The 15,979-nt window shown below is 40.4% G+C and overlaps 1 protein-coding gene across 12 annotated transcripts in view; it reads right to left on the bottom strand.

The window, feature by feature from the left end:
- Creb1 (cAMP responsive element binding protein 1) overlaps positions 1-15,434 on the bottom strand; it is a 71,755-nt gene extending 56,321 nt beyond the window's left edge. For 4 of the 12 annotated variants that reach the window (XM_006495653.4, XM_006495654.4, XM_017314080.2 and 1 more), the window contains exon 1: positions 15,208-15,296. The gene's annotated coding sequence lies outside the window, so the exon portion shown is untranslated. Of the gene's footprint in view, positions 1-15,207 lie in introns of all 12 variants that reach the window. The other 8 variants (NM_009952.2, NM_133828.2, NM_001037726.1 and 5 more) reach the window with 6 other exon arrangements.
- Between the last annotated feature and the right edge of the window lie 545 nt (positions 15,435-15,979).

The following is a 15,979-nucleotide window of genomic DNA, read 5'->3' as shown; positions in this document are numbered from 1 at the left end:
GAGTTTTTGGAACAGAAAATTTAAGTAGTTACAGCTGCAGACTATGTATGAAAATGGCTATGATTTTCACATCCCCTTCCTGCATCTAGATAATCCTCTCTATCACTGGACACTATGGTATTTCCAGTAGCAACGGGTCCTCAACTAAACTGCTAGTGTTTTATTACCACTTTAGTCAGGTGGCTACTGGCCCTTATTCAAGGTAGGAGCCAGTTTTAAATGGTTACCTTTTACCTTAAACAGATGCCAACCAAATGGGCAGTGACACGAATAGTGTCTTTCCTAAGAAGAAAGTGCTAGTAAGATTACTACGACAGATGAGAAGGTTCTTGGACTCAACTACAACACTCTTGGTTTTCACCTTAAAGACATTACACCACCATTCTGCCGGTTGGCCTGCGCTGACATTTGGAGCAGGCCCATTCCACCTGCTTGTCTGCTCGTATGGGAAGGACAGAGTATGGAGCATCACGTGTAGGATCTTCATTTTTCTATTAACCCCAGTGTTGTATCCAGGTACAGAATTACCTATCAGAAACAATTTGTAGGATCCTGAACAATGAAAATATAAAAACTAATCCCTAGGGCTGAGACTGGCTAAGCAGGTAAAGACGCTTGCCATGCAATCCTAGCAACCTGAGTTTAATCCCTGGAAGCTCCCTCAATGGCAGAAAGAGAAAACCAAACTGACACCACAAAGTCAGCCTCTAGCTGCCATCACTACCGCACCCATCATGCATGTAATTATATATTTTAAATCATAACACTTGATGTTACTGGACTTAGAATTTTAAAAATTGCAATGGGCTAATTCACAACAAAATAATTTCCTTTACTAATATACTTTACTAACAATAGTCTTAAAGTTGATCAATTTACCTCTACATGCTAAGCATCATTCAAGCTATTGAGTGAAACCGTAAATATCTTTCTTTTATAAAGCTTTCATTCTGCTGTGCAGGAACAGTACAAAAGAGCAGGCATATAAAATGTCCACCAAGTCAGAGGGTGGAAGTGTGTAGGAAAATTAGCCTAGTACAAACAGTGGCAATATTATGCGTGACATACTAGCCAGTATTATGAAGGCTGACCAGTGAACCTGTCTAACAGGCTAGCATTTAAATTCCCCTAAGTAGCACCTACACAGAAGTGTGCTGTATCAGAAATAAATTTGGCAGCACTACCTCCCTATCTATCTACACCAAGTTAACACAAATTGTCATGAAACTGAAAATTAAAGCTCATCAAAGAAAGTCAAACTGTCACTTTCATAATCACCAAGTGAAGGGAGGTTGTATACTTCCACTTCTTTTTCCTAAAATATTCTGATTTTCTTAAGAACCTCAGTCCTTAAGATCTTCATCACTCTACAAGTTTTTGAGAAATAAATCTATCTTCAGGAGGCTGGATATGGTTCATCAGTGTATACTGTTCCTGTAGAGCACCTAAGTTTAATTCCCAGCACCCACCAGAGGCAGCTCACAATAACCTGAAACTCCACCCCCTGGATCCAAGGCTAACTCCTGGCTTCTGCAAGCACCTGCACAAACATGCCCAGTCTCACATGCATTCATATTTAAAAATGAAATAAATCTTAAAGCAAAACAAATCCATACTCCTCATAACCTGGCTATTTAAGTCTTAAATTCAAATTTAATTATTACAAAGATATGAGATAATATTTCAAAGAAATGCTTTTCTAACTAGTGAAACATATGCTGTCTGTTAAAAAGAAAATAACCTGTTAGAAATGAGAAAACGATTTTTCAGCATAAGAATAAGATCTTAGTTCATCCTTAACGCTTAAAATTCCAAGGATTTAAGGCAACCACATAAACAGAACTGAAGTTTCTAGGGCAACTTCAGCAAAAGGCATATTTGGGCATGTAATTTAAAAACTGACTAGGGTTAGGGAGATGAGTCAGCAGTTGAAGTGTGTGTGTATCTCTCATTCAGAGGACCTGTGTCTGTTTTCCAGCAGTCATATGTCTAGCAAGCAGCTCACACTCACACTCAGCTACAACCCAGCTCCAGAAGGATCTGACACCCCTGGTCTCAGCAGGTGCCTGCATGTAGACACACACACACACACACACACACACACACACGCTTGTGCAAGTTCTGCAGAAGTATATCCAGCCTTACATGGGGTCTCAGCAGGTGCCTGCATGTAGACACACACACACACACACACACACACACACACACACACACACACACGCTTGTGCAAGTTCTGCAGAAGTATATCCAGCCTTACATGGGGTACAGTGATTTCTAGTTCTTTTGTACTTGTTTTTAGTTTTGTGAAGTTTAAAAGCCTTGCCAACCCATCCTTTCACCGCTGATATATATGCTCCTTTTCTGAAGTGTCACTGACGAGGGACAAAAGCTTGGGTTCTGTGTGACAGACGTTTCACAGCCAATGACCTTGTGGCACTGCCTGTACTTCTCTACCTTATCCTTGCACAGTTCTTTCTTGTTCACCTTGAAATATTTGCCATTAGACATTTTGTATGTCTAATCTATCAGAACTGAAATGTATATAATCAACAGAAACTGAGCAATGTTCCAAATCTCTGCGAATAGTCTCCCGGTGGTCAATATAGCACCCCTTCATCGAATCCAGACAAGAAAACAGCATATTCAGTCATCTCCTACATACATACCCAATTTAATACTTATTAACCCGAACTGTCTAAACCTGAGATTAAGTCAGACTATGTTCTAACAAAATGGAAATGTTGTATATTTTGAAAGAACAAGTCAAGACAATGACATCACTAAATGCTATCTACACTAAGTTTATTAAATTCTCTTCTCAAATTTTCAGAGCCCCTATTAAGGCCTTTTTCAAACAGAGAATGAATCTATACTTAAAGTCTCTCCTCTAGATAACAAAGGCAAGAAATGTAATATGAGCCGGGCATGGTGGCACACGCCTTTAATCCCAGCACTCTGGAGGCAGAGGCAGGCGGATTTCTGAGTTCGAGGACAGCCTGGTCTACAAAGTGAGTTCCAGGACAGCCAGGGCTATACAGAGAAACCCGGGGGTGGGGGGAGGGGGTGGGGGAGGGGGAGGGGGAAGAAAGGTAATATCAAGGTGACTGTAATGTAATGACTAGAACTCTAGGGGCTGGAGAGACAGCTCATCAGTTAAAAGTGTTTGTTACTCTTCCGTAATCAAACTTAGGTTCCAGCACCCACATCAGGTGGTTTACAACTGCCTGTAACTCCTGCTTCAGGAAATCAGACACACATTTCTCACCTCTGCAAGCACCCAAACATGTGTTGCGCACACACAAATCCTAAAGTAAATTCCAGATGCAAAGGAAGACTTTTCAGTTTTCATATTTTCATAGACAATATGTGCCATGAGTAAACACCAGTGTAACCTAACCACCACTCCAAATGGAAACAGCAAATAGCAACACTGCAATGTTATTTAGTAAATCTCCTGATTTATTTGCTTAACACAGAGAAAGTTTATTTCAGTATTTAATGGTTTACTGTAATTTTGTAATTACCAGATTATTGGAATGCCAGTTTTAACAAATTTTAACATATAGCACAGCTTAAGAAAAATACTGTTCTCAAAGCAAATATTCAGCAAGAGTAAATTAGGAAAATGTTATGTGATTTATGTAAACGCTGTGTAACTTATGACATTTATGAATATCTCATATATAGTTTCTTTCAACAAGAAAGTTGTCAAACATTATCAAATCCAAGTTTTTTGTCTTGTTTTTAAAGTACTGGCAACATTTTCTTGCCTTGTTTTCTTTAAGGTGAGACTACACATGGTTCTAAAAACAAGCTTCCTGCTACCCGGTAAGCAATTGCAACTACACAGCACTATTTATACATCTTTTATGATGGTATTAAGTGCCTTATTTTTTTTTAAGATTTATTTATCATGTGCATGTGTGAGTATGGTGATCAGAGGACAACTTATGTAGCGGATTCTTACCTTCTACCATGCAGGTTCCTGGGACTGAACTCAGGTCACCAAGCTTGGCAGCAAGCACCTTTACACAACAAACCACACACTGGCTTTTTTTGGCAACACTTTTATGCCACGTCTTCCCAGTGAACTACCTTCGCAGACATGAGCACCTCACACAGCTCTCTACACTGAGCCTTTTTAGAAAGCCAACCCTTCACGCAATGCCTATGTGTAAAGTGCTACGAAATGGACCCTGAAGTTCATTTAAAAAATTTTTTTTATTTATGTATGAGTGTTCTGTGTCTATATATGGTGCTTGCCAGAAGAGGGCATCAGATCTCATCATAGAGGTTGTGGACCACGTGATTGCTGGAAACTGAATTCAGGACCTCTGGAAGAGCATCCAGTACTCTTAGCCGATGAACCATCTCTTCAGCCCCAGAAGCTCATTTCTTAAAAATAAAAAGCACTACATCTTCAACAAGTAGTTACTTTTCTAAAACTAGTTTTCACACTGAAAGAGAGTGAAGCTGTCTTTAAGTTTTGCTTTATAAACTAGTTCAATTCCTGAACTGAAAGAACCACAAAGTTATGTATGACCTGCAGTTAAATATTTAGTATTCTATCTGAGGTGGTCAGCAAATCCTAAATGACTGTGTAAGACTACATTCAAAGGACGCTGAAGGCCTACACAGTTTGATATTGTTGTTGGTAGATTTTTTTAAGAGGTCTGTAAGTTTAAGCATCAGTGTGAGTGATTTTGAATTAGGTCTTGAATTCTTGATGAAATATTTACAAGTCAGACATGGAACAGTGAAAACTCAGCTCCCTGAGGTGGGACTGCATGAAGGCAAGGTCAAAGAACACATATTCTGCATTTAACCAGACAACTGGAGATGCTGAGAAGTCTGTAAGGAATTTATAGGCTTCAGGGCTATCCTCACTGTCTTCAATATTATAAAAGTGGAGAACTGTCTGTATTGTCAACAATAAAGCTCTACAGAATAGAAAGAAATATGCAAGTCATTTTAATACATTGCTTACCAGTCATCCAGCAAATGAAAAATGTAAGATGCAACAGATTATACTTAAAACAGTCCATGGATAGTCTATAAAACTGATAAATAGCATGTAGACAATGATACAAGCTTTATGTATTTTTACTGTATTTATTTTTTGACATCACGGTTTATCTTGGTACTTCGCACTGAATCTGGACATATAGAATGACATGCATATCCACTATATAGTATCAGACCGAATATTGTTCTTTATGTGTAGTTTTGAGAAGACTTATTTTGAATTCAGTGTTTTTTTCTTTGATTGTGACATAATCAACACCAAGTCCAGCCTTCGAGGGAGGCGCGCTTCTTTACTACCGTGACCCCGACTTCTCGAGAAGTTATTCTGAGCAACACAATCTCAGCACTATGCTTAGGTTCCAGAGGAAGATGCCACTGTGTAAAGCATAAGGATGAAAGGGAATCCAAAGCACAGAAGACTTTTTTTAAGGTATAAAAATAAACTTCCTCTTTATCTTTAAAAAAGAAAAAACAAAAGACAAAACCTGCAATTACGCTGGGCCTGGCGGCCCACACCTAAATCCCAGCACTTGGAAAGCAGAGGCAGACTCATCTCTGAGTTCAAGGCCAGGTCTACACTGAGAAACTCTGTCTCAGGGAAAGAAAAATCAATTAAATTATAGTAAACATGTTTTTTCTGCTTCCTCTAATCTGTACAACTCTAAAAGAATACTGCTAACCCTTCCTTTAAAATGTATGGCCCTAAAAAGAATAAATCACTAAAGAAATGTTCTGTGTTTCCTGCACGATGGATCTCCAGGAAGTAACAGATTAAAACACACAAGACGGTCCTCTTGAAGAGCTTACAATCTAGTTAGAGATGAAATATTGTATCAAAGGAGACAAGTATAATGTAATAGTTATAACTTGGGTACCTATAAATATTCCCTCTAAACAAGCATTTCTGTTTGGTAAGTTATTGAAAAGTATGCATGTCCATTTGGAAATGACTAGGATTTAAGAAATTGGGAGTGGAGGGTATAACCTCTCTACTGATAAAGATCTGATTAATAAAATAAGGAAATTAATGCATTTTCCATGACCTATACTAGGATAATCACCTCCAAGTGAGCTATTTATAAACTAAAGCTGATATTGCTTAGAGACAAACTTTAGGAGTTATTAATAAAACAAGAGCCTTGAAAACTTTTTCCACAGAGATAATGTGACCAAAAAACGAGCAGTCTATGACAGTAAGTACATCATTTACAGTCCACAGGACCAATTTAGTCTTCTTTAAACAAACAAACAAACAAACAAACACACAAACAAAGGCACTAAAATTTCCCTCACATCTAAGTTTATATAAACTTCCAAACTTATATATAAATTTCCCAAGTAAGGTAGTTTATAAGTAATACACTATACTTACTCTGACACCATAAATGAACTAAAAAAATATAACCAATTATTATGTTATATTCAAAATTGCCATTTCTTGATTTTTCATCTTTTCATTTTTTTTTTACATAAGTCACTCCAAAAAAAAAAAAAAGGCATAAGGACACAGATTAATGGAGAAGAGCAGAAGAAAGTAGAACATAGTCCTGCATCCATTCAGTTAACTGTTTTTCATTAAGCAATGCTATTGTTTGCTGGGCTTTCAGTTACTTGGGGGAAAAAAAATGTGATGTTTAGAAAAAGATTCTAAGGGTACAAGCAACAGAAGAAAAATAAAATTGATGAACCAGAAATAAAAATGAAAAATTTTATGCCTCAAGCATGATGGCACACACGTTTAATTCTAGAACCTGAGAGGTAGAAGCAGGCAGATCTCTGTAAGCTTGAGGTAGGCATAGTCTACAGAGCAAATCCAAGGCCAGTCAGAGCTATATAGTGAGAACTTGTCTGGAAAAAACAAAACAAAACAAAACAAAACATAAAATGACAATCTATACAATGGGAGGGAAAAATATAAATTATATATGTACCTGGTAAGGCAAAGGATCTAAACAAATACATTTTTCAAAGATATATAAAGGACCAATAAACACATTTGAAAAGATGCCTGATACCGTTAGGAAAATACAAATCAAAATAGCTTCCTTGTCACCCACACGAATGGATATAATGGAAAAGATAGATTATAGCAAGTATTAGTGAGGACATGGAGGCATTAAAACCCTTATACACTCCTTATAAAATATGTGCAGTAGTTTTAGAAAATGGCCTGGCAGTTCCTCAAAACAGCTTTAACAGGGTTAGCATACAACCCAACACGTTCTTTCCTAGATATCTATACAAGAGAAATGAAAATGTTTATATTAGTATAACTCAAATCAAAAAGCCCAGTGTCCATGAACGAATGAGTAAAATATTGAGCATAATGTGGACTATTATTTGGCAACAGAAATTAATACTGATAAATACTACATAGGTGGACTTTGAAAAAATTATGCTAAGATGATAATACACTGTATGCTTTTATTCATATGAAATGTCCAAAAACAAATTAATAAAGCACAAAGCAGATTAGCTGTTGTCTTGGGCTGTTGTGTAGGAAGTTTAAGGGGTGATAGTTTCTTTCTGAGGTGGTGAATATGTCCCAGGGCTGACTGTGGCAGTAGATGCACAACTGGCTAACAACATTAAAAATCATGGAACTGTACCTACCAAATGGGAAGATTATATATAACACTTCAAAAAAGTTTATAGAGAAGCTATTGTGTCCTTTATAATACAACACACTGGAAGTAAAAAAAACTACACTTTTAAGGTAGTCATTGTATTGTTCATATACACATATAACACAAACACACACACACACACACACACACACACACACACACACACTACTTACATAAAACTTAAACCTGTGCCATGAGGATTCATATTCAGGATTCCTTAAAGTGTTGATCTGTAGCTAATCTAACATTCTCTTCACCAATTTGTGTGTATATCAAGTTCATTGCACCTCAGCGTCGTCCTCTTACGGTTTTCCATTTTACTGTCTATGACACACCCTTTTTACTTCTACCTATACAAATTCTTCAATACTCCATTTGAATGCTATCTTCCCACCAAGTTCCCCATGTGAATTCTTTTCTCTTCTAAACGCTATAGCTCTTCATGACAGCAGAAACTTGTCCTTGCATCACCATACCCTACAGTATGTACTGCAAATTCTTTGTGGGTAAGAGACATATTTGGACTTTTTTTACTTATAACATCTAAACATCTTCATGTAACATTCAGGAATTATTTTTTTTCTTTTTTTTTTTTTTTTTTTGTTTTGTTTTTTGTTTTTTTCCAGACAGGGTTTCTCTGTGTAGCCCTGGCTGTCCTGGAACTCACTCTGTAGACCAGGCTGGCCTCGAACTCAGAAATCCGCCTGCCTCTGCCTCCCAAGTACTGTGATCAAAGGCGTGCACCACCACTGCCTGGCTAGGAATTATTTTCTTAACTACCTGAATACATTTTCTTGTGATTTGCTCATCAACTTTGAATTGATGATCATCAAATGTTCCATGATCAAATTAGGTTGATAAATAGCAACAAAGAACAGCAGAATATTACTATTATTATTTGCAGGCTTCTATTGATTCAAGAAAATGATACCACTTTTAACCCCAGCACAGAAGGCGGAGGTAGGTAGATACAGGACAACCAATCCACAAGGGAAGATTTCTGTCTCAAGACAAACAAACAAAATCACACAAAAAAGAAAAACCCTAAGAAGAATAAAAATGCTTCAAATGAGCAATAATTATTACTTTGGTGATGAAAAATAAGAGACTTCCAAGTCTCTTTTTGTCAATTGCTAAAGCAAGCAGGGATAAATTTCTGGAGAATGTTTCATTATACCCTTGCCGAATTAAACATTGCTTGCTACATCTATATCATAATCACAACCAGAATTTCACATGCAAATCACCAGGTTATTAGGATACAACTACAATCGATTGAATAAATCTCAGTTTCAAAGAGGATCCATTAATGTTTGGGAAAGAAATTTCCATTCCTACTAGTATTAGTCAGCATTAAGACACACCCTTTACTCCAGGAACAGGAAGTGGCTATTTTATCTTCCCACTCAGCTCACTCTTCTTGAACCAAAGTATCAATCTTTTCTCCTTTTAGAAAAAAAAAAGCTCTATAAATCCCCTAGATCACCTCCTCACAAACCTTGCTTGCATCTATTTAGGTCTTGTTCATCATAGGCAAGTGCTCTCATCGAGTCACGTGATCAGTCCCAACTACTGCTTTGATATTTATGTAAATAGCCTCAAGAATTAGGTACTTAGTTCTGAACAATTTTTCATGGCTGGACTATCTAATGTGTGCAGAAATTACAGATTATGTTCCTCTCCTAAAGTGGAGGAGAATATGAAAGGCAATTTAGGGTAACCCAAGAGATAACCAAAAATCTAGACAAAATAATAATAACATATATTTTAAATGAACTAGTCTGGAAGAATTAAGAAAAGAGACCATAAGCTAAACAAAGTCAGGACCTGAGACAAGAGTGTGCTCATAGTAAGGGAAGAAATACAATCTGAGTGACGGAGAAGACGAAATGGCTACCCTCATTCAAACTTTAAAACCCACATTTATAAAATAAACTCAGCATCTGTGTGTATATAAAACAATTATTCTACATCAGCCATGCCTTTAATCCCAACGTCTGGGAAGCAGACACAGGTGATCTCTGAATTCAAGGCCAGCCTGTTCTACATACAGCACAAGCTCCAGGACAGTTAGGGAACACAGAGAAGCCCAGACTAGAAAAAACAAACAAACAAACAAACCCCAATGATTAGAACAAAATACTAAACTGAAGGAAGACCCAAAGACATCAAGAAACCATGTATGTACCTTGCTGATAGCTTGCAAATACCCGCAAGTCACCTGCCTTTATAAACTTCAATTATCTACCCCATTTTTACCAAATCTATACACATGCTTTGTGTAGTCCTTTAACTATGCAGCAGGTAAAAGCAGCATGTTAATATTTATAATACTAAGAAAAGCTCCAAAGAGCAGTAAGAGTAGTCTTGTAAAACTGCAACCTGCATGACCACAACACTGTCATTCTCAACTTAAGCCTTTAACCATACAAACAATTCACTCTATTGTGACAGCTTTATTTAATAACTAAAAGAAAACAGGGGGATGCACTGTTTAGAAAATCTGTAGCATGTATACTTAAAACCTACTATAGCTTTAAGCTGCTTTGAAGAGCCAAGAAAGAAACAAAGAGCTACTGAGACTTGTTCAGTGCTGGGGCTGAAATGCATTTTACATAGTCCAGCTGACTGACTAAGAGCTTTCAACAATTAAAAAAGGCAGCAGTACAGTGTGACTCCCAGGAGATAGACGTGTGCCAACCTACTTGTTTTCTATTTGAGCAAGAAATACAAAACTCACTGGTAAATTACACCAAGAAATGTTTAAAAAACAAAACTGTAACCTCAGTACTCACAAGGCTACAAGCTAAGGCAAAATGACTTCAAGTCTGAGGCCAGCCTACGCTCCATAATGAGTTCTAGGATAGTCTAGATTACACACCAAGACCCTCCTCAAACAACCAAATAAACAGAAAAGAGCCGTTCTCCCTCTCAAACAAAACACTGCACTAAATTTAATTAACCATTCTTTTTTTGTTTTTTACCAGTAGAGAAAACTTCCAAGACTTTTTTTGGTCAAAATAGTAATTGAAAGTTCAGCTTGGTAAGAATTCTAATGAAGCAAAGTCATTCCTTCTAAACTCATAGTTTGCTTGTTGCTATGTACATCTCAATCTTTTAACTAAAGCTTTTATAAAGTGGAGCTAAAAATAAGGCAGTTTAAATTAAACCTCAACTTCCACTTATTAACTAGTCCATTACTTTTCACTCAGATGAGTGTTACTTAAATAAAGTTTGTGTTTGAGACTAGGTTTTACTATGTAGCCCTTGCTGGAACTTACTTTGTAAAACAAGGCTGGCCTTGAATTTAGAGATCCAGCAGCCTTTGCCCCAAGTGCTGGGATTAAAGGCATGAACTAATACCAAGCTTGGTGGCATTACAATTTAAAAGGCCGTGCATGACCTAGAAATAGAATCAGCTTACTAAAAGGTTAATAAATTTAAGTATATCCCTATATACATGCTTCTTTTAAAAGGTTCAGGTTGATGGAGGAGCTAGAGAAAGTACTCAAGGAGCTAAAGAGATCTGCAACCCTATGGGTGGAACAACATTATGAACTAACCAGTACCCCGGAGCTCTTGACTCTAGCTGCATATGCATCAAAAGATGGCCTAGTCGGCCATCACTGGAAAGAGAGGCCCATTGGACTTGCAAACTTTATATGCCCCAGTACAGGGGAACGCCAGGGCCAAAAAGGGGGAGTGGGTGGGTAGGGGAGTGGGCGGGTATGGGGGACTTTTGGTATAGCATTGGAAATGTAAATGAGCTAAATACCTAATAAAAAATGGAAAAGGAAAAAAGGTTCAGGTTGGAGAGACAGCCCAGTGGTTAAGTGCTCTTGCAGAAGACCCAGGTTGTGTTCCAACATCCACACGGTGGCTCACAAGTGCAGCTCCAGGGGATCCGATGTCCTCTTCTCACCATTTTGGGCTCCTACAGACACTGTGCCCATTCATACACTCAAACATACACATATACACATACAATTTAAAGATCTTTTTAAAAAGGTCTTTACATGCTTATACAAATCAATTGCTAAGTCATTATAAGTAGCCTGGGAAATGAGTGTCAAACAGGTAAGGGAGGACAGAATTCAAGACAGATTGTATAGTATGCTACTGCTTGTATAGAGGACGATACACATACATGTTTACTTGCATATGGACAGAGCATCTCTGAAAACATGTGGGCAACACTGGATGACACAGAATATAGGATATGTTGCTATAACTTATGTTTTACACTATAACCACAAAAATAATTAAAACACAAAACTGAAAATACAAAGACTCCTTTTCAGCTCACCAAGAGTGTTCTCTTTCCTTTGATTGTTTTCAAATGACAAATAACTGTTCCCAACAGTTCCTTAAGCATAAAACCAGTAAAATTCCTCGTTGGATTTGTTGGTCTTTCTGGCCAACTGTATTAAACACAGTAAGTTTGGAGAAATTATGACATCTTTGGGAAGTCCCAAAGGTAAGAGGTAAAAACTAAGATGAACAGTTAAACTCACCCTAGAAAAAGTACTTTCTATTTATCTCAAAACCCCCAGGAGTATATGCTATTATTTTAACTTTACAAGTGAAGAAACTGAGGCAGAGATAGCAGACAGTGTCCCATGGTCACAAAACTCCCCAAGTGCAGGCATGTGACAAGACTAGCAGTTTCAAACCCACACTCGTGATTTCCCAAACCAGATAGACGATCTTTCAATGTACTGCCCATCACTATATGTGTTAAATATTCACATCACCAGTGACTACTGTCAAGTATTCAGCGGGGCAGTCAAGTTCACACATGCATGAGGAATAAACTGCTATAATTATCTATTTTCTGATATCTATTATATTCTTAAGCTAAGATTTGAGCTCTATTTATTCAAAATAATGAAGCTACCACTAGAAGTAATACAGCAAGAAAGATGCTCACACGAATGTATAACAGGTGAGTTTATATGGCTGTATCTGCTAACGTATTTGTAATAAACATTTTATATCGTATAAGCACTGTCACAAGTAAACAATGTTCTCTATTGTTTTAAAAAAGGCATATGAGATTTAAAAAAACAAACCCAAGGGCTTTACAAGTGACAAAACTACTTCTCTAAGAAAACTAAAATCCCTATGAGTATCTGAGGGTAGGAAAAAAGAATATTATGGTCTGTTTCTTCAGGCCCTTGTGTGAAATTCTGTTCAAAAGTGTTTAACACTAGTTTTAAATTCCAAAGGAATGCTCACTTAGTATTCATTAGGTAAGTTTTTGTAAATAATTCATTAGCTTTCTAAAATACATAGGTCCATCAAAAATAAACAACTAAAGGAGAGGAAGGAGGAAGAGGAGGGAAGCACACCGTGCTAGAACTTTCACTGACCTCTGCAAGAGAGAACTGTAATTTATTGTCAGGTTCCAGGTGAATGCTTGAAAATTAATGCACACAAAAAGTGTTCCAAGTTTCACTTGCAATTGCTGAGAATCAATTTGATTCTCCATAAAAGATCCCATAAATAAAACCTAAAGTATCTTTTGGTCAACACTGAAGAAAGGACACATAGGAATTTTTTTTTATTCTCACAGGGGAAGAATCATCCTCATGTATCATCACTATTGGCTTGTAGAAAATCTTTTGAAAAAACTATTTTATCATCAACATTACCATGTATAGAGTCTTCACTGTGTGGAAACAAAATCATCTTCTCAACCCTATGGAAACAACTCCTTCTATTGCATCTTAATTTTCTTAACAATTGCAAATTGGAGTGCTAAAGACTAGCAATGTAACTTGTCAAGTTTCAGAGTCCTGACGCATAGAAAAAAAATCAAACACAATGGTTCTATTACCAATCAATATTTATTCCTAACCAAAAGCCTTGTATGGACCAATCACAATTCAATGGTACAGTAACTGGTTGTATTGTAAAAGAAACAAGCAACCCCCCCCCCCAAATATATAAAAAACTGTGCACCTTTCAAATCAACTAAAATTTTGGGCTTTGCTTTTCAATTGGGAAATGATCATCAGGGCACAAGATTTCAATAGATGGCCCAAAGGTATTTTGTGCTAGATCTTTTGAAGGCAGATGTGGTGCAAAACTGAGGCTAGGATCAAACTCTTAACTTTGAGAAGATATGGCAGGTTTAAATAGGTCATACTGCAATGCCCTTTAAAAATGTCTTTGGATCTTTAAGGTGTCAATGACTTTTGACAGTCCCCTTTGCAGATGTTCTAGGTGAAGGAAAAAAAGGAACACCACAACCCCTGCTGGCTTAAACTGCCATCAACCTCAGGCTGGGATTACCTACGGCAATATACAAATAATGGATAGTTTCAATAACTATTTTTAGAGTGAGAATTATATCAATCCTCCATTAAAGTTCAGACAGAAGCGTGTGAGGAGCATGGCAGAGGCTAAGGGGAGATACGGATGACTCAAAAAACCTTGGCAAGACTGCCTCCCTTCAAATGACAGAAAACGAAAAGTACCTTCGCTAATACTAATTTCCCCTTCGATAATTTCTAAGGGTTTCAGAATGATTGACCTCAAGTGATCATTATCTTAGTGGAAAGGGTTAAAACCGAAACTGTTTTCAAGCACCAGCTTCCCTTTTACAAGATCCCAACAGTTTCTGCAAAAAGTTATTACATGTATGTTTTCTTAGCACCTCTTTCCTTCCCAAAAGAATGCATTCCCAGGACTACTGATTCGTTCTTCATCTTCAAAGCCGAGGGGTGAGGGAAATAGTAAAAAAAAAACAAAAAACAAAAACAAACCAAACAAAACAAAAACAAAAAACCCCAAACCCTTAAAACAGCCTAGGGCAGAAAACAGCATTTTCTCCGACCGCGTGGGAGCCGGGGAGAGGGGCAAGAATAAAATACAGCACCAGAGAAAACCTTGGGTTTCGAACTTTATTGCACAAAGAGCGCTGTAGAGGAAAGCAGGTCGGACGTTGCGGCTCGCCGAGCGGGCACCGCCGCGAAGGCGGCAGCACCTTCACCTCCTCTGCCCTCAACTGTCTCCTTCTTCTTCCTCCTCCTCCACCCCCCACGGGCACCCAGGCGGCGGCCCGGGCGGCCAGCCCGGCACAGCCGGGGCGAGCGAGCGTGCGAGCAGGCGGGCGGCGGCGGCGAGGAACGGGGGGCGGCGGCGGGCGGCCTCCCCCGGGGCGGCTCCGCTCCGCGCCGGCTCCGGCTCCGCGCCCGGCACGGCCGGGCCCGGCCCGGCCCGGCGGCGGGAACGCGGGCGCCAGCTTGCCGCGGCCGGCCGCCCGCTCGCTCGCACCCCGCCCCGGCCCGGCCGCCCCCCGCCATGAGCGCCGCCGCTGGCTGCAGGCAGAGTCGCTGCCGCCCGGCCGCCGCTGGCTCCAGTCCGCCGCCATTATTCTTTGTTCGCTGCGAGCGGCGGCGGTGTTGTGGGGCTCGGGCGGAGGCTCCATCTTTACCGCGGCCCCTCCTGCGAGGGGAAGGCCCCGAGCGCGGGTGTCCGGCGCCTCCCCGGCCCCCCTCTGTCCCCCCGGCTCTCTCCGGCTCCTGCCTCCTCCTCCTGCTCCTCTTACCGGTGGTACAAGCTCCTCCGTCACTGCTTTCGTTCGCGGCCCGGATCTCGCTGGAGTTTTATTCTCTCCCCCACGTAACACACCGCGTCAAACTACACCTCCGCCGCGTCACTCACCAACACTCCGCTTCTCCCAGCCGCCCGGGCCACAGGCAGCAGCAGCCGCCGCCGACTGAGGAGCCGCAGCCAGGGAGCCAGCCAGCGCCGCCCAGTGCCGAGTGCGCAGCGGCCACTCACGGAAACAGCCGAGCTCGACCCGGAGCCGCTCGACAGGCCCCGCCCCCGCGCTACTGGCGGAACCTGCCGAAGGCCTTCGGCTACTTCCCGGCGCTGCGAAGGGGTTGACCGGGGAAGCTGGTGTAGGCGGTTTGAGACCCGCTCTGGAGGCACGATCCGAGCCTCACTGTGGCGGGTGGAGGCTTCGGACGCCAGCTGAGGAGATTTGGAGGAAGCGGGGTTTGTGTGTAGCCAGATTTGGGGTGGTGTGGGGATTCCCGGGGTGGCGGGGACTTGCTGGAAACCCCCGCGCGGTCTGATCCTGCGGCGGAAGCAGACCGCCCGGGAACTTTGACGCGCCGCGAGGGCCCAGAGCCGCGCGGACGGCGCTGGAAGGTTGGAGACGCCGGCTACCGGCCAGGGGAGTCTGCCGGGCCGGAGCTGGTTCTTTGCTGGGAAGAAAGCTATGGCACAGGTGGCATGTGGGGATTCAGCTCCGCTTTGCGGCCAGCCAGAGCCCCTAGGTACTGGGTACCGTCCTCCCTCTGAGGCTGGAG

The sequence above is a fragment of the Mus musculus genome, chromosome 1 (genome assembly GCF_000001635.26).
Source record: "Mus musculus strain C57BL/6J chromosome 1, GRCm38.p6 C57BL/6J".
Lineage (NCBI taxonomy): Eukaryota > Metazoa > Chordata > Mammalia > Rodentia > Muridae > Mus > Mus musculus.
This window is presented reverse-complemented; position numbering and strand designations above follow the sequence as displayed.